The 19,496-nt window shown below is 46.3% G+C and overlaps 1 protein-coding gene across 1 annotated transcript in view; it reads right to left on the bottom strand.

The window, feature by feature from the left end:
- The window catches only part of DCLK3 (doublecortin like kinase 3), a 56,622-nt gene extending 45,027 nt beyond the window's left edge, over positions 1 to 11,595 (bottom strand). The window contains exon 1 of the mRNA XM_077865872.1: positions 11,556 to 11,595. The gene's annotated coding sequence lies outside the window, so the exon portion shown is untranslated. The remainder of the gene's footprint in view (positions 1 to 11,555) is intronic.
- Positions 11,596 to 19,496: the final 7,901 nt, after the last annotated feature.

The following is a 19,496-nucleotide window of genomic DNA, read 5'->3' as shown; positions in this document are numbered from 1 at the left end:
TTAAGATTCCAAACAAAGAGTGATGTTAGTATAAAGCAGATTAAGAAATAAACTTTTCTTCCTGTAGGGAATTCAAACTGCTCAAACTGAGTTTGGTTTTCCTCTAATCGAAAAGTAGGGAAGTCACCAGGCCAAGACCCTGGCTGCAACAGGCACCATAAAGCTCTGGCAGTGGCCCCAGTACCACCCTGAGTGCCAGAGTCAAGAGGGACCTTGCCTTCACCTCTGCTGGCAGAGTACCAGTGGTCCTCGCTGCCATGGGAGCCTGCATGGCCACCACCAGCCTGGCCTCACAGGATGGCTGTGAAGGCTGCAACAAGATGACAGGCATAAGGTCACCTGCATATGTAAGTACTTGGTACATCATCATTAAATCACACTTACAACAGTAGCACCAAAGCAACTCTGCTTTGGTGGATACTAAGAAGCTGGATGGCTTCAGCCGGTTGGGCATCTCACTCTTGGGGTCATGGGATAGAGCCTCCACTGGGCTCTATGCTCAGCAGGTGGGTCAGCTTGAGATTCTCTTCCTCTGCTGCCCTCCCACTCACGTGAGCATGCAAACAACTTCACTCTCTGTCAATAAAATAAAGAACTCTTTTTTAAAAAGAAGAAGCCAGCCTCAGTGGGCAGAAATGTATACAGTTCCCTCAAAGAGCCCAACTGCTGCGTGTAGGTCTTTTGAGAGCATCATTTATAAATGTTTTAGCAAAGCTCGGTGCCTTCAGAGCCTTGATAGGAGTAAACCTTGCAGTTTCTATGGTTAAGCCTCTTTGGGAACCCTTGCAATGCGCTCTCCTGGCATTTGCCAAAAATATATCATTGGCAGGGATGGCATCTACTAAATAAAGGGACCTTGCATGGAGCCTGCTTCTCCCTCTGTCTGCCTCTCTCTGTGTGTCTCTCATTAATAAATAAATAAAATCTCAATAAAAATAAATAAATAAATAGACCTTGTTTGGCAAGACTCCAAGCATACAGACCTAATGCCAGGCAGGTGGCAGGTTGGCAGTAAACAGGTATTGTGTGAAAGAATCCAACAGATCCATAATAATGTTAATGAAAGCAACCTATCGCTTGAGTCCACAAACATCAGGAAGTTCCAGGATGACTAAAGCAATCCTGCACTTTCCATGTTTCTGCCCCCAAGTCTATCTAAAGCTACTCAGCCATCCATATCCCATAGGGCCAGAACAGTCATGGATGCCGGTGTCCAACTCAATCCCCTTACCAGGCAATGGCCCCCAGCTTTCATAAATGTTGGCTGTGAAAGGGCCACCGCTACTCTAGTCTCCAGAATTACCCTCTGTTGACTGGAGTCCCCCACCCAGGAGCTTACATACCCACCTCCACCTTCACAAGCACAGCCCACAATCAGTAACTGATAGGGAAAGGGAAGGGTACCAAGGACCAGTCAGTCCCTCGCTTAGGGGGGCCCACCTCTGCGTGCAGTAAATGCTCCAAACCTGTGGGCTCAGGCTGAGGTCATCTCCAGCGGAGACCACATCCTTGCTTAGCTGTGTCCCCTGCTCCCGACAGCTCTCCCCTCAAAATCACATACACAAGAATCCCCTGCTCAGGTGCTATTTCTAGGGAACATGGACCCACATCATTGCCTAAAAGGATGAAAGGCCTTTGAATCTCAAAATAAGAATGAGCACTGAGCATTTGGTGGCATGTTTTTTTCAAAGTCTTTCATAGAAGACATCCCATTCTTCATGTTTCATTAAAAACAAAACGTAATTAATTACCCAGAAATGCCTAGAGTGCCTTCAAACTATTTCTCTCACATACACACCATCCTTCCTACTTTTGGTCTAGTCTGCAATTGATCACCTGATAATCATTTCTCCAAGCAGATTTCCATGAAGGCCCTCAACCACTCCATCTCCCTCACTCACCAACCCTGTAGCTGTTTCCCTCCTAGTTTACCATTACTGGTGTTACAATATTTACCCGATGCTCTAACCACCGTCATCCAGCCCACCAGCTCTGTACTAGCTAATACAGTAGCCACCAGGGGCTATTTGCAATTTCAATTTAAACTAACTAAGAGGGATCCCTGGGTGGCGCAGCGGTTTGGCGCCTGCCTTTGGCCCAGGGCACGATCCTGGAGACCCGGGATCGAGTCCCACGTCAGGCTCCCGGTGCATGGAGCCTGCTTCTCCCTCTGCCTATGTCTCTGCCTCTCTCTCTCTCTCTCTGTGTGACTATCATAAATAAATTTTAAAAAAAATTAACTAAGATTACCCTGCCTCAGACGAGTGGCATAGGAGACCCTCACTAAATAAATGAAAGAATGAAAGAGTAATTTATAGTGATCATCAGTGATTTCCCAGTCTCGAATTTTGTAACCTTTACACTAAAAATTGATACTTTCCGGGACACCTGGGTGGCTCAGTGGTTGAGCATCCGAGTTCAGCTCAGGGTGTGATCCTGGAGTCCCGGGATCCAGTCCTACGTCGGGCTCCCCACAGGGAGCCTGCTTCTCCCTCTGCTTGTGCCTCTCATGCGTAAATAAATTTTAAAAAAAAACCTGATACTTTCAAGGGTATTAAAAGAACTGTAAGAAACTTCTAGAAAAAGTTCCTTAAAAAGCCACGTAAGGATATGAGTGTTACTGGTTGAATTTTGAGCGGATGGTAGTTAATTGTAGGTTAAGAAAACACAATGCCAGCCTCCAGATGGAGGCAGCCTGCTAGCCAGGAACTGCTGAGAATTTTTGACAGTTATTCAAGGCAGAATGGAGAATATAAAACTTTCCTTTTTTTCCTCCTAGGATGGGCAGGTATTTAAAACTCCACTTTTTCCTCCCAATAGAATAAAAACCCATCACGTATGTTTTTCCTTTGTTAACATCCTCACTTAAGACTACTTAAAAGCCCACATACCACACAGTGTTTATGGTCATGCAAATATTTGGGGCAGGGGGGACGGGGAAGGAGCGGGGTAAGATAAAGATAAATATCAGTCTGTCTCCCTACCCATCCCCTCTCCACCTCTCCACCAACACTCCACTTTCCTAAGAAAACAGCTTAACAAAGACACCTACTTCGTACTCCGGATGAAGAAAGCAAGCTAAAAAAGAGAACCCGGCAGCCTCTGCGGTCTTCGCTTTGTAATGTAGACAAAGCAACTGGGGTGGGGGTTGGGGAGCAGATAACTAACAAATGTTCCTGGGAACATGGGAACCACGGGGTTCTCTCAACTGGTTCTCAGATTTTTTTTCATTTACTCTTTATTTCTCTTTTAATATGACTGTGGACCCATTTCCCTTTCACACGATGGGACATCCCTGGAAAATACCATCTTCAAAACCAGTAAGACATCTTCAGCTGTGCCATTCTTCTAGAAAATGATCAAGTCCTTTGAATTCCAAATTGATACTAATGGCATTAAGGAGAAAGCACTCCAAAGTTCAAATAGCCAGCGCACTGCAGACTTAAAACCTTAACTCAGGAGCTTCCTCAAAATTACATTACTGGGGAAGTCTGCAAACCCTTGCGCACAGGTTCACTCCAAGTTCCAAAAAGAAAAAGGAGCTTCAATAGAATGCACTTAATTGCTTTCTGTCTCTTTGTCCTATTCAAATGAGTATGTCCAATGATTTGGTTTTCTTAACTCAAACACAAGGTGAAACCCTGACCAGGACTGTTGTGCCCTTTTATTTTGTTCTACATTAATGACTGACATACTAGGCCTATCTTTAGCATCACTGAAGAGCTGGTGCCCTCTGACATTATCTTTTTATCCAGATTCACAATATAAGCATGCTATTACTAACAAGTGTCAATTATCTAAGGGAAGACTATGATGTTGGGGCTAGTGATGTCTAGTGCCAGTTAGAGACACTGACAAGCAAATTTAAATGACTTTCCATTCCAGAATGTAAAGTATTAGTCAATTAAACATATCAGTTCTTCCAGGATGCCTGAGTGACTCAGCTGGTTAAGGGTCTGACTCTTGATTTCAGCTCAGGTCATGATCTGAGGGTCACAAGATCGAGCTCCACAACGGGCTCCATGCTGGGCATCAAGTCTGCTTGGGATTCTCCCTCTCACTACCCTCCCCACCCCAGTTGCACATACTCTTTCTCAATAAAAAAAAAAAAATCCATTCTTCCCAATTATAATTTGTAGGTCTGATGCCATTTAAGTACCAATGCAATTTTTGAAGGAGGACAGGAGACAAGAATGAGTAATGAAGATAGTAAAATATATTATGGAGCTACAATTTTAAGATCTTGGTACTTACACAAGAATAGCTGGATTTTAGGAAAAGAGAAAATAGTAGCCTCAAAAGAGATACCACTTCGCATGAGAATTTAATGTGTGATACAAAATCATTACAAACGAATCAGCAAGATAAGAATCATTTTTATTCAATATTGAAATAATTGGTTAATAAATTGGAAGGAAAATGAACCTAGATTCCAGATTATTCAAAAGCTACAGAAACACATAAATAAACTGTACTTGAATATTAATCAAACCACCGGAGCAAGAATGAGTTTGGACATTGGAAGCATTAAAGGAGGTCACAAGTATTAAGATCCCGAGGTCTCACGCATCAGTTCAGGATGGGGAAATGGAGGGTAGATTGACTTCAGTGTTGGCACCCCCAAGGGACAGTGCTGGTGCCACATGGCCGTAGGTAGGGGCCTCAACCGATACATGTCAAGCTTGGCAGCTACCACAAGAAGAGTTCTTGCCCATATGAATTCCATGTGGATTAAGCAGCCCTCCTCCATCTCAGAGACTCCAAGTGGGACGGACACAAGAGCAGTGCCCTGGCTCTTACCTGTTCTGTAAGAGAAGGGACACACAGCACTTCCAACCATAGTCCAGTGGCCCCAGTAAACCCAAAAAGGTCTTGGGTTGGACTCTCCCAAGAGAGAGCCTGGGGTAAGGATTTGAGTTGAGTTAGGAGGTGATCCTGGGAAGTGCTGGAGGAGGGTGAAGAAATGAGGCAGTAAAGCAGCATAAGCGAAGAGCTGGTTGCTGCTATGGGCTCTGCTCAGAGAGGAACCTCTGGGGAAATGAACAGAATATGCCCTATGGCTGTCTCGCAGGGGCAAGGTAACTGTGACATTTATCCACCTGTTGCACTCCATTAGGGGGTGAGGGTGGCTCCCAGGGGCATTAACTCCCTAGAACTTCTGAATTCTCCAAGAATGGGTAGACCATTCCCCTACAGTCAGAGAAAGCCCTCACACAGGGTTGCAGTGGATTGCAGGGGAACCATAAGAACAAGAACTAAGGACAGGTCTGATCGCATCTGCTAAAGGAGGGGAGCACATGGGTATCTGGGGAGCACAAATTGTCTGCCACAGATGTAGAGACCCAAGGATTCTGGCTATAACCAATCTAAAATCAACACAGCATCTGAACTAGATTGAACAACCAGCTTCACCCAATTCATTCCTAGAAGAGACGTTCCAAAAACCAGGCCGTTGTTGCTGGGACATCTGCTCCTCCAACCAGCCCCGAGGCCTAACAATAGTTCTTAAAGGTACCCTGGACTAGCTCTTGGGTATGTGGACAACTCTTAGGAAAAATGCTCTATTAGTCTGGGGGGATTCCAAGATGAAAAGATACAGCGCCTGTCCACCGGGAGCATGTGGTCTCTAGGGGATGACAGGTCAGCACTTGCTTCCAGACCATTTATCACAGATTCCAGAGAGATGCCGTGGGGTGCGAGTCCCCTGGAGGACCTCAGAAACTCTGCCATGAAGGTAATGGCTGTGCCGAGGCCAAGAGACAAGTAGCAGTTTGTCATGAATGAGAACAAACAGAATGGAAGCCACTTCCAGCAGTTTGCTCCTGTGGCTTCCAGCAGGGAATTTTAGGTTAATAATTCATACAAAAAGAAAACATCAAGTTATGTTTTAAATTATTTCATGCCAGTAACTTGAATTAATACAAGATCTCACTCTGGCCACCACAGAAATTTGCCCTCAGTTTGTGACATTTTTGTGTGTCTGTTTGGGTGCCCTCGGCTTCCCCCAAGTGCAGAGTTTCCATTTTCCTTGTTATGTAACTACCTTGGGATCATTTAACCTGCACCACGCCTGTTCTCTCCTCAGAGAATTTTGAGTATCTCCGTCCAAAAACAGAGTTGGTGCTCTTAAAAACTGAAGGCAGATAACTAATCTCACCTTATATGGTATGACAGCTTCTGTCTCAGAACCATCCACGATTTTCTCAAATATTTTTCACTCTCTTGAAACACGTAGAAGACAAAAAGTATGTACCTAATTAGGCCACACAGAACCTACTCCAGCGGGTCAGAAGCAGGAGGCACAACAGAAAGGCTAACAACGCCAATCACATCATCCAAATGAGCACTAATTAAAAGTCCTGGAGAGGAAAAAGAGACCCCACAAGAGGCTGCAGTTCCTCAGAAATCGGTTCAGGAAAGCTGAAGTGAGTCAAGAAAGATGGGATGATGAATATGGGCGGCACAGCTCTGGCCTGGAGCTCTTCTGTGCTCCTCCTGGACACATGTGGTCCTCACCCTGGTCAGTGGCCAGCCACCCTGACCCCATGGCGAGGAGCCATCTCTGACTCTTCTTCCCTATTTTCACCTCCCACACAGCCAGTCCACCTCCAAGTCTCGTGGATTCCCCCTCCCAAATAGCTCTCAAATCAGACACCTCCTCTCCATTCCCTTCACTACTTACTTCCTTGGCACATGGGACCTGAACCACCTGTCTCAGGCCTTCCTCCCTACCACCCACCTACCCACACCTGGGCAAGCGATGTCTCTGAGACATGAAGCTGGTCATTTGCCTCCTTCATTAAACACTCCAGCGGTTTTTCCACCTGCTTCTTTAAAAAAAAAAAAAATTATTTATTTATTCATGAGGGACACAGAGAAAGAGAGGCAGAGACACGGGTGGAGGGAAAAGCAGGCTCCATGCAGGGAGCCTAACGTGGGACTCGATCCTGGGACTCTAAGATCACTCCCTGAGCCAAAGGCAGATACTCAACAACTGAGCCATCCAGGCGTCCCCCGACCTGCTTCTTAAATTCTGGAGGATCCTCAGACACATTCCAGGGGATTTGCATGTTCTCTCAAATTATGTTTGTTTAACTTGGTGCTTGCATTTCCATGATAAGTTTTTTTTAAAGATTATCCACAGAAAATCAACAGAAACATATTCTGGATCATGCTATGACCAATTGCTGCCACATCATTTCACCACGTGTATTCCTACATTTATGATACAGTTGGCAACAAGAAACATTTTAACTGTCACAGCTAATAAGAAAATAACGAATCAGACTTACCACAGAGAGCACTAATGAGAACTGAGCCATCACACAACCCATGTGGCACAGCACATAGCATACCAAATTCGCAAGACCTGAACAGTTGTTTTTAGAATCAGAAACAGTGATTTCATGGTAGCTAAAATAACTTCATCCATCACACAAAAATTCATCAAGTTAATCTGAATTTCCCGATTTGTAGCTGTGTTGCTATTTTATGTATATATCTGTTTGGGTTTTATAGTCAGATGAAAGCTCTGAGCATAAAGTATAAACCTATTTCACGCTACTCCGTGTTTGAACTGCATTATAATAAAAATAATGTAAGCCACCACTAGGAATCTACAACATTTTGTTTCCTTTAAAGGAATTCACATATTACTCCCATTTGAAAAACTCTGGCCTTCAGACTGAGGCTTAAGGTCCATACCAAGGCATATGTAGGAGAGACAGGGATGTTCTCCGAACTTTCCATCCACACACGCCACCCCGGCTCCTTCCCCAGCCCCCTCACAGTGAGTTCTGACCAATGGACTGCGGGCATGAGCAGCAATGCATCAGTTCCAGAGTGAAGCCAGCACAGAGGAGCCAGAGAGCAGCTCTCCCATGATCTCCTCCTGCACTGGTGACTACATAGGCCACATTTTCCCAGTGGTGTGTCTACAGGATGGGACTGCCCGCATGCCTGCCAGCATGGCCCTCTGCTGAACTGTGAGGGACACAGAGTGTGAGTGACACATAAACTTGGTTGGGTTAAGCTATGAGGCCGGTGCAGTTAATTTGTTACTGCAACAGAGCTTAGCTCCTCCTGACAAATACATCTTTGGAAACAGAGCTCAGCTTCCCTGCCCAAGCCCTTCTCATCATACTCCTGCTCCAGACAACTCTTAGTTCAATGACCTGAATGCACCAAGCTGTTTCATGACACCCTACCTTTGCACACGCTGTTCCTTAATCCTAGAATGCCAGTGTTCTTACTCTTCTGCTCTCCTCCCTCACCCCACCACCATGATTCATCCTTCCAAACTCAGATCAGATATCAGTACCAGCAAGAAGCCTTCCTCCCTCTTCCTTCCCTTTGACCCCCATCACCATTACCCATGAACTGTACAGAATGCCTGTCTTAACCATGTAAAAATCATACATTTACATGTCTGTCCCCATCCTACCCACAACCACATTGTGACAGGGTCAGTGGCTTACTCATCTCTACACCTTCAAGACCAGCATGCAGGTGGTGTAGGCACCATTTGGTTGTTTGACCAGGAAGATCTTCCTCCAGGGGGCTGGCCTAAGGCACTTGAAGGAAGTTATATCCATTACTCCTGCAAGGAATAAGTCCCAGCTGTCTCTGCCCCAGAACCAGACCAGATCTGCCCAGAAGGCCCCAACCCTCCCCAGCATCTCCCCAAGCACAGTGCTCCTTAGCCCTAAGAGGGGCCTAGGTCCTAGTACTCTCAAGTGTGGTCTCCAAACAAGCAACACTTACAGAACTTAGAAGCTAGTGAGAAAAGCAGAATCTCAGACCCACCCCAGACCTCCTGGATCAGAATCTGCACATTAGCAAGATCCCCAGATGAGTCATGTGCCTGAGAATATCTAAGAAGCACTGGCTCAAGGCACCCAAATAGAATCTCTTCAGCCTAAAAGGTAACTTTAATAATAATACTTTCCATTTGTAATCATATCTGCTGAGTGCCTTACATCACTAAATCCCCAGAATAATCTGATCATGCCCATTTTCCCAATGATGAAGCTGAGGCTCAGAGTAGTGGGTACTCTGCTGAGGATCACACAGGTTGGAAGTATTTGGAGGCAGTTCTGATGGAGTCAAGAGCTCTACCCACCCCCCATAACTACACACAATAAGGCACCCTGCCATTTGCAAAGTTCTGTAAAAGTCAGCTTTCCAGACCAGCCCAAGACCCCCCAGAGACCCCCCTGTCTCCTCATAAGCCACTGAACTGTGCTTCTCTCTATCCCATCACTAACTGCCTATACCATGAAGCCTCCACATACACCACCGTCCCCGAGAGACTGCCCCTTCTCCCTGGGTTGGGATTTTATGGACTTGCTCAATCAATAATTGATGAGTCAAAGAAAATATTTCCCCTTTGATCATCAACCCTCTGAGATCAGCTTGACAATTACTCTTAAAGAGAGAAAGTTGAAGATGCTGACATTCCCAGGGAAGTTCAGTGACTTGTCCCCAGGTCACCAGGAAGCCGCAGACTTGCGGATAGAACTCCACTCCCTGACTCCCAGTACGAATGTCTTCTTCCGCACCATTCCTCTTCCCCTGCGTTTCCCTCTCCTGACCTATATTAGTAGGCAGTTAACAAAACATCCTTTCCAAAGAACACCTCCACATATGCATCTTCAAAAGGGGCTCTGCTACACCACCCGAAGGCCCAAATTTAGACATTTAACAGGAGGCCACCAAAGGAAAAGGTGGGGAAACTGTGTGTCCCACATACAATGAGCCTAGCACTGAAGCTCAACAGTCCAGCATCGCTCTCTCCAAGCTTTGCCCACAGCCTGGCCACAATAAACTAAGACTTCACCTCAGTTATTCTGAGGGCTTCATGGGGTTCTCATGCTGAGACTCTCCCTTCTCACACTTTTTTAGCTCACCATCAAAGAATATGGCTCAGAAAGATCTTTTCAAGCCAAATGAAGTGAGTTACAGAGCATCTTTCAGCAATTATTTTCTGCCTCTCTGTTCCTTCTCCAGTGGAGCATTTTATGGCACCGCCCAAAGCAATCTGAATATTAAGTTGAAATGCTTTTCCAGGGACATCTGGGTGGCTCAGCAGTTGAGTATCTGCCTTTGGCTCAGGGCGTGATCCTGAGATCCAGGATCGAGTCCCACATCGGGCTGCTTGCAGGGACCCTGCTTCTCCCTCTGGCTGTGTCTCTGCCTCTCTGTGTGTGTGTGTCTCTCATGAATAAATATATATATATATATATATATATATATATATATATATATATATATATTTTTTTTTTTTTTTTTTTAAATGAAGTGCTTTTCCAAAGTTGGGCTGCCGGGCAAACTGAACATGTCTTCCCTTTCTGACTTCTCAAGGCCCTGGTTTCTTACTACTTTGCCCCTTAAGGAAAGCACAGTGGTTGGCTACAGCTCCACATGCCTTACTGGTTGTGATGGTGGTTGTCAGCTCAACACCAGCCCACCAGACCACCCCTCCTAGCAGTCACCCAGACTGACCTCATAGCTCCTAACACAGTCACCGAAGCACAGGACCACCGTATGCCAAGATGCTTCGTGAAATACAGCGATGGCAATAGAGCCAGCTTATTTTGATCACTGTCATCCTGGACAATGCACAGAGTAAAGGAAGGGAACAGAATCAGCGGGGAGGGGTGAGGTGGAGAGATGACTAATGTTGGGGATGAATAACAAGTGAGTTCCCTCCACAACTTCTCTCACCCCCCCCACCCCCCCACCCCCCCCACCCCCGCTCCCAGCAGGCAGATCCTCTGAGAAGGTGCCCCCAGTCTCCTCTGCCCAGCCCTGGTACTGTCTTCTCTCCACCTCCCAACACTTGGCCCCAGAGCCAGATGTGGAAGGCAGTGTAAATGTGGTCCTAGATTTGAAATTAAGTGATGGGAGATTTCACAGAACTCATTTTTTTTCCTGTTAATTCCCAAATGCCCCGCCTGTAGCCTTTATCCTGCCGGTCTTTAGTTCTCCCGTGTGTTTCTTTATCTAGTTCTAAGGAGTTTCCTTTCTTTCTGCTCGGTGGGAGAGCTCCGGAGACTTGGGTTCAAATCCCAGCTCTACCGCTACCAAGCCATTTGACCTGGGGCAAGTCAAGAGTTGCGGGCATGGCTGTTGCTAATCTGAGAAATGGGGATAATGCTACCTTCCTTCCAGGTTATGAAAAGGACGGAAGGTGGCCAACTCCAGGCAAAGCACCTGGCACCCTGAGATGCTCAGTACGCGTCAGCTGCCTGCCGGTGGCCTGCACGCTTCCGCAGCCCCCCGCACCTCCACCTCGAAGACCGCCCACGCGTTCCCCAGCAAGGTCCCCCTGGCTGGCAAGGGCGAGGAAGCAGCTGCGGACAGCGTGATCCCGGGTCCCCAAGCAAGCGAGTTCCAGCGGGTCTAGACGCGCGCGCGCGCACACACACACACACACACACACACACACACACCCAGAGCTCGGGCACCCCCGCGGGGCTGGCTCGGCGGCGCCACCCGCACGGAGCAGGGTCTCGGCGTCCCCGGCCCGCGGGGGCCCGGCGCGCGGCACTTACCCGGGGCGGGCGGCGCGGGCCGGGCGGGGGGCGGCGGCGGGCGCGGGGTGGGCGCGGCGGCGGGCATGGCTGGGCGGCGGGCTCCGGAGCCCGGGGCGCGGCGGTGGCTCGACGGCCGGGCTGGCGCGGGGAGGCGGGGCCGGCCGAGCATCCACCCGCCCGCGCCCGCGCCCGCGCCCGCGCCCGCCCCCTCTCCTCTCACTCCCGCCTCCCGCCCCGCGCCGCGCCCGGCGACAGCCACCGGCAACGTCTCCGGGGGCGCCGGGCTTAGCAACCGCGCGGCGCCGCAGCCTCGCTCTCCGCGCCCGCCCCGTGCGCGCCGCGCTGGGCCCTGGAGGCGGGGAACCGGCGCCCCCTCCCTGCTCCCGGCGCCCGCCCCGTTGGGGTCCCCGGGCGGCCCCCGCGCCCAGCCTCGGCGCGCTCGTCCCCCGCCCTGCGCGCCCTGGAGCCCGGCGGGGTCCGGCCTGGAACGTGCGCCTCGCCCACGCTCTCTGTAGGTGGCCAACCCCAGGCAGCCTCGGCCCGCGTCCGCGTCCGCACGCCGCACCATTCCCTCCGTCCCAGCATTCCCGCCGCCCTGGCGCGCTGACCCCGGTCCTGCAGCCACCTACATCCCGGATCCCGGGACCCCCGGAGTCAGAGACCTGCTCCCGCTCTGACCACAGCCGCGGCTTGTAAGGCACAGGCTGCGCAACAGCCCTCAGCTCCACCCCGGTCTTCAGGCTTCATCCAAGGGCTGCTCGATGCCCCGATGCCCCGATGCCCCGATGCCCCGTATTGTTACACTCCTCACGAGTACCCCCGCTCAGTCCTCGTACGTGCAGACATCCCGGGCCTGCCGTCAGGGAACCAGGCCCAGCGGACCCACATCCTCAAGCACCTGTTCCCAGGCCTCTTCTGGGAGAGATGGTGAAGGCAGGGGACCACCCATACACACACCTCTCCAAGTGACCACTGACAAAATTACAGAAGTGCTCTTGATTTTGCCCTGATCCATCAGATCACCGAGCCGTCTTGTCCAATGTGGGTGTTCTGTGAAGTTGTTCAGGTTCAACAGAACACTGGGGCTCAGCTAAGAGCACCAGGCCGGGACCCACATGGCAGCAGCTGTCTTTCTTTCTCACACAGAGCAAGTCTAGAAGAAGCTGTTTCCACCTCTCGTGGATGAGCTTAGGACCAGGTATCTCTCCAGGCTTCTAAATGCCCACCTTCAACAGGCTGCCTTTTCCTCCTCAGACTCAGCCTCTTAAGCCATTGCGTGAAAAAGCACCTTCTGCTTCTAGCTGGTATGATGATCAGACAACCCAAAGCGATCTTGGAGGGCCATAGTCAGCAATCCCATTCACCAACAGTGACCAAGATGACAAATGACCTGCCTCCAAGTCACTCACCTTCTAGTGGCAGGGAGGCAGATAATGAAATAATCAAGTATGGTTACAAATGATATGGAGAAGAAGGAAGTAAAGAAAGAAGAAAGTGGTTATCTTCAAGCTGGGTAGTCAGGAAACTGACCAGGTGACTTTCAAAACAAAAGCCTGAATCAGGAAGAGCCTATTTGGAAATTTATCTTAAGTGCCCTTCGGCTACTTAAATATTTTCTTTTTAGAAGCCTTCAACAGCCACTCTTCCTGACCCTATCACTTATATTCTAGGAGTAAATAAAACTGAAATTGAGTTTGAGAAAAACATTTCACTTGTGGAAGAGAATGCTGATGACTTGTATTTTCCTTCTTCCAAAAGCTACAATCCAGCAGTGTTTAATTACTGCTTAGAGTGGGACGCCTGAGTGGCTCAGTGGGTGTGCATCTGTCTTTGGCTCAGGTCATGATCCCTGGGTCCTGGGATCAAGTCCCACATTGGGCTCCCTGTGGGGAGCCTGCTTTTCTCTCTGCCTGTGTCTCTGCCTCTCCCTGTGTATCTCTCATGAATAAATAAATAAAATCTTTAAGAAAATTACTGCTTAGACAATCATTTATATGTTAATTAGATACACGTTAAACTAGTGTAATGAATATCTTAACTGAAGTTATCAGATGACCTTGCAACAGTGAGGGGGAAAATATGATGCATCTTGTTGACGTTACTAGTTGCCTAAATATGTCTTCCCTTTTTCTGACCTAGAAACAGACCCCAGTGTTTAGCTGAGCACCCTGCAGCCTGGAATAAAGAAAACATTTCCTGGGCTCCCTTGCAATTAGGAATGGTCATATGGAAAGTTTCTGGCCAATGAAATAGAAGAGGATGTATTGTGTGGGAGTTTCTAATAAGCTCTTTACAGACTCTGACGTGGTTAATAGGTACACTCCTTTGTCCTTCTCCTCCTTTTGTCCAGGATTTTACACATAATGTCTATGGTTGATTGGATTACTATTTTCAACTTTTCACCTTATCCCTTAATAAAATTAGACAATTCATCCTTTATGGTACGTGGACTGTACTTCCCAAGCCTTGATTTTAGACTTGACCATTTTCCTGACTTTGGCCCATGAGATGTCACCAGACATAATGTGAATAGAGGCTTGGAATGTACTCCTGTGATTTGCTTTAACGCTTGTATGCTCCTGCCAACACTCTGGGTAGCTACTGGTCCAAGCAAAATGTCAAACAACATGCAGCATACCTAAACGTGGACCTACTGCTGAGTTCAGCCAACTTGCAGACTAAAGCAGAGCTACTCTACCAGACTTGCAGAACTAGGAGTGAGACAAAGACCTGCCCATTGTTGTAAGCTACTGAGTTTGGGGCTGGTTTGTTTCTCAGTATTATGGCAAAAGCTAGCTAACATGATGGTTGATGAGGGCTGGAGCTTCAGCAGCCATCTTGGGTCTTGTGGTCCGTCACCTTGAAGATGGAAGCCAAGCCCTAAAAATTGCAGAGCTCAAAAAATAGAAGCCTGAGTCTCTTACAACATCATAGAGTTACCATACCACCCCTTGACTATCAACTTTGGACTTTCCTTTAAAGGGAGTAATCCTTGCATGCCTAAGTCACCATAGTCAGGAGTTTGCTATTATTAGCTGCTAAGTGATTATTTGTATCAATTCTCTCAAAAAGGAAATCACTTTATTTTCATATTAATAGAAGTATTGATCATAAGTCAAGGCATCAGAGCTAATCTGATGAGAGTGAACAAAATCCACTCAAGTAGCTCAGGGGAGCGCAGGATAGTTGAAGGATATCTGAAGAAATCTCACAAACATCCAAAAGCAGATTGGCTACTACTTCATGACATGACTCTTAAATGTTCCATGCATTTGATGCATCTGAGACTCTGATTTCTCCAGTAAAGAATATACTCAGCCTGACTAATTTATTCTAGCCAGGCCACTTTCATCATTGGCCAATCACTGGATCAGCTGCTTTGGGGTAGGTGTCCAACCCTGGTCCAAATAGCCATGGCTCCATGGGAAAGCAGGTAGAAGAAGTAGAATGGAAGTAGAGGCCTGATGGGTGGGATGAGGGCCTCTCAGAGGCTGTGCCTAGGATATTCTAAGCCTAGAGGAGAAACTGATAATTGCAGGGAAAATGACTGTCGTATCCAGGACACCGGGTAGGCTTTGTTGAGGTAACAGCTAGAAAATCTCCAGAAGGTCAAGCCCAGGTGGAATACCACTGCCAGAGATGCTTTCTGGAAAGACCTACATAAAGGCATCACGAAGCTTTTAAGAGAAATTGCTCTACTTCCCAGCATTGCCCAGGATGACTCCAGATTGAGATCGAGGAAAAGAAGAAAAATTCAGAATCTTAACACCTACCACTATTCTAACAAATCTGCAATGTACTTTCTCCAGTGATGCTTTACATTTCTCCCTACTATATGGATAGGACATTTCTAGGTGCCTCCCCACCCATGTCTCTCCATCCCTCCCTAAGTCAGCCTTTTGACAGATTACCGTGAATTCCCCATCTCCAGTCCCTCCCTTCTTCCCAGCTTCTCAGACCTGCTGTGATGGCACTTGTTTCCTATCTTTCGGCATCACTGCTTTAATTGCGCTGCTAACAACCTTATCTGCCAGACTCAGTGAGCATGATACAGTCCTTGTTTTATTTCATCACACCATGGCATGTGACCAGTCTTGAAATTCTCTCCTCTCCTGGCTTCTGTGGTACCAGTTGCTTTTCATTCTACCCCACCTTCTCATTTTTACTCCTTTGTGCATCTCTCTTCCTCCATTCAGGCCTTAAATTGCTACATCTTAGGGCTTTGCTTCTGACTTTGGTAGACTCATTCTGGCTCATCTCATCCTCCAATGCCTTAGTTCTAATTTCAGACCAATTTCATCTCACCTCTCCCAAGATCAGCTCAGTGGCCTATTACACAGCTCCTGTGAGGCCTCTCTTAGGCACCTCTCATAGTATATCCAAAACAAAACTCATCATCCATCCCCCCCGATCTGTTCCTCCTACTGGATTTGTGGTCTCATTTAATTCAGTTGCCCACGCCATAAACCCAGGAATGAATGTCAACTCCACATCCAGTCACCCAACCCTCTCCTCTCCCCCACTCCTCCTCCCTGTCAACCTGCCATTGCCTTGTTCACACTCTGATTACAGCCCATCCAGACCACCACAAGTCCTCCCTTGCGCTGCTATATCCTTTCCATACTTATTCCCGGATCATCAGCCTTACTGGACTCAAGGAACTCTTTCTCAACATTTCTCTATGTTATATAATTTCTCCACTAAAAACCCCCCAATGACTCCATGTATCCTGAGAGTTAAATTCTAAACCCCTTAGAATGATTTTCAAGGCTCTTCAACCTCTCATCCTATCTACCTGTCATCCCTTATCTCCTGCCATTCCCTCCTGGACACTCTGGGCTCCAGCTCACACACATTCCTTGCTTTGTCTTGGCTGCCATGTTTTTCCATACACTGCTCCATCTGCCCCCGAACAGCCCTTCCAGCATCACCTCCCCACAGTAAATAAATTGCCAAGCCATGATTCAAGCCCTAACTCATTCATACTCACTAACAGCAGAAAGAAAAGAAAGTAGGGTATTTGAAGTGACTGCAGCATGGCCAATCTGATCTCTCCCCAGTGCTGACAACTGACCCAGTCACTGGCACATTCCATCCAGCCTGTGATTCTTATCTACTTAAAGTCAGCCCAAATGCCTCAGTCTGGCTTGAAAGACTCATCAGGTTTGGCTTGAGTCAACACTAATGAAAGGTGCCAAAAGTGAAGAAGTCAAAACTACTGCCTAAGATAAATTACAGGGTTTCCTGTGGATATCCTTCATGCATGTAATCTCTCTTCTCATGCTAGCTCAGATAACTTTGTGTCAGCTATGTGTAGACATGATTGAAGGAATATATCTAAAATGTTACCACTTTTTTTGGATGCAAACACCTGCTAAAATTGCCATTTGGGCCCTCCTGATGCCCAAGAATATGGCACTCAGTGCTATAAATGTAAGACGCAGGTCATTGTTTCTGTACTCTCACAATAAACCCATTTGCAAAACTACTAATCAATTTTCAAATGTAGAATAGTAATAAATGGAAAGTTGAAAACATTCTCAAGTCCTTATGGTAGAGCAGTAGACTCAGGACAAGATTTCAAGGATCATAGGATACAGGGTTACTTTTGAAGCAAACAGCATTTCTCAAAACACTATGCCTATAACTGGATACAATAGCTAGAAAACTGAACTGAGAAAAGTCTGAGAGAGCTAGACCATAGTACAAAAATATGTGTAATCTACTGAATTACCACACTTGCCCTTAAAAAAAGAAGAAATAGTAAATGATATCCGGTCCTAAGTTTCCAGAATAAGACATGTAGGCACACAAGTTAAAAACGTACATAGGTCCGTGCACATTTGCAAAATGTACACACACACACACACACACACACACACATACACACACATATATATATGATTCATGCCTATCTATGGGATATACTGAAACTGAGAAAGCTGTAAAGGAATTCCTAAATCAGGAACTAAGATCCTCTTATATAAAATTTTAAAATAAATGTATCAATGACTAGGATGGCCTTAGATGAATTTTTCCTGTTCATCTAGATGTCAAATATATAGGATAGATTACCTGGGATATGGGTGCTATCCTCAAAGATAAACAGAAAGTGGACAGACCTTTCCAGGTTCTTATATTTATCTGAAAAGTTGCTGCTCTAGGGCAGAGATCTGCATATACTGTATGGAACTCACTGCCAAATCTGGCCCCTTGCCAGTATGTGTGTGAGTAAAGTTTTATCAGAATACAGTCACATCTGTTCCTTTACATATTGCCTATGCAGCTTTTACATAGTTGTGACAAAGACTGTGTATTCCACAAAACCAAAAATATTTGTTACCTCGTTCTTTACAGAAAAAGTTTGCAGACCCCTGCTGTATTGTCAAAACATTTCTGTGGTCTGTCCTTGGATGAAACAGAGAAAAGCAAACCACTAAGTGTACCTATTTGTTGTATGTTTAATAATGATGAAAACTTCTAGAAAAAAACTAAAGCTCCTCATTCTCAGGTTCAAGTGAGTCATTCTGGTTTAATCTAACCCTCTCAGTGTCTAACCACTCAGTAGATTTACCCCCTCTCTAAACATTCTCAAAATCCCTACCAAGGAGAGGCCTCTGGGTGGCTCAGTGGTTGAGCATCTATCTGCCTTTGGCTCAGGTCCTGATCCCAGGGTCCTGGGATCGAGTCCCACATCGGGTTCCCCTGCTTCTCCCTCTGTGTCTCTCATGAATAAATGAATAAAATCTTTAAAAAAAATCCCTACCAAGGAGATAAGTCCAACGCAAGAGGAGAAACAAACATTTCTGAACTATCAGGAGCTTCCACAGAGGGATGCCACTTGTAAACCTCATAACTCTGTGAGATGGGTCATCTTACCATTTTTCTGAGCCTGTCCCCTATTTTTAAACACTTAGAAAAGCTGAGAATTGGAAAGCTTAAGAAACTCACCCAAAGTCACACAGCAACCTTGTCAGTTGCAGAGGTCAAATCGGAATCCAGGTCTGTCTGACTCCAATGCCCATGTTCCTTCCACCATGTCTTGCTGCCTGATGAACTTATCTACTTATTCATCCAGTAAATAATTATGAGGCAATATATTCAATCATCATGTCACCATGCCAGGCAATGAGGACACAGAGATCGTCAAAAACAATGAAAAGTGACTGATGCCACAATAAGATACATTTCAAATAAGATTGCTGTGACCTCCCACCTCAGAATCCCCCTCAATCCACAATCTAACCAAAAAATAATTATAATAAGAGTAAGTATATCCTTATGATAGTTCCACGATTTTGTTTTTCTAAAAGATGTGGTGTTGAGTAATTAGGTCGTACCTTTGGGTATCCATTGGGTATAGACTATTGGCATGATGTCAGAGAAGTGGCTCACAAAATCTGATGCAATTTCTCAAGATGATACAGTTTTTCTTTTATCTAGATTATCTTTGAATCTCTATTCACTACTACAGCAGACATAATTCTATTGTCCTATCGACATGGAATCTATCAGACTGTGGTAAGTCAGACACATTCACTACACTGTGCTCTCTAACTTGGGTGTTATTATTCTTTCAGTATGGTCATAGGCAATGTCTCTTGTCTAGAGCTTAAAATATTGGAAGTTTATTTTATAATCTTGACAGAGCATCTTAAATTTCTAGTGGCAGCTCTGGGTTCTTAAGATAATTATTTCTATTTCTTTCCACTGACTCTTCATAGTTGTATGAAGCCTTTCATAGAAGCCTAAAAGTGTGGTAAAGAAAAAAGTATTTTAAACATCACCAATCTAAATAATGTTTTTTTTTTTAATAATGCTTTCAATGTAAGTAGTGAAGACTCCAGTAGAAGCATCAAATGTGATGGCTGTACTGTGACAAGTGAATGATTCTAGGGCCTGGCTTGCAGTTTCACACACACAGGTGGGGTTTTTTGCTATTTATTTTTAAAAGCAAGT

This window comes from Canis aureus, chromosome 22, assembly GCF_053574225.1.
Source record: "Canis aureus isolate CA01 chromosome 22, VMU_Caureus_v.1.0, whole genome shotgun sequence".
NCBI classification, from domain to species: Eukaryota; Metazoa; Chordata; class Mammalia; order Carnivora; family Canidae; genus Canis; species Canis aureus.
The sequence above is the reverse complement of the archived record's forward strand: the minus strand, read 5'-3'. Positions and strand labels throughout refer to the sequence as shown.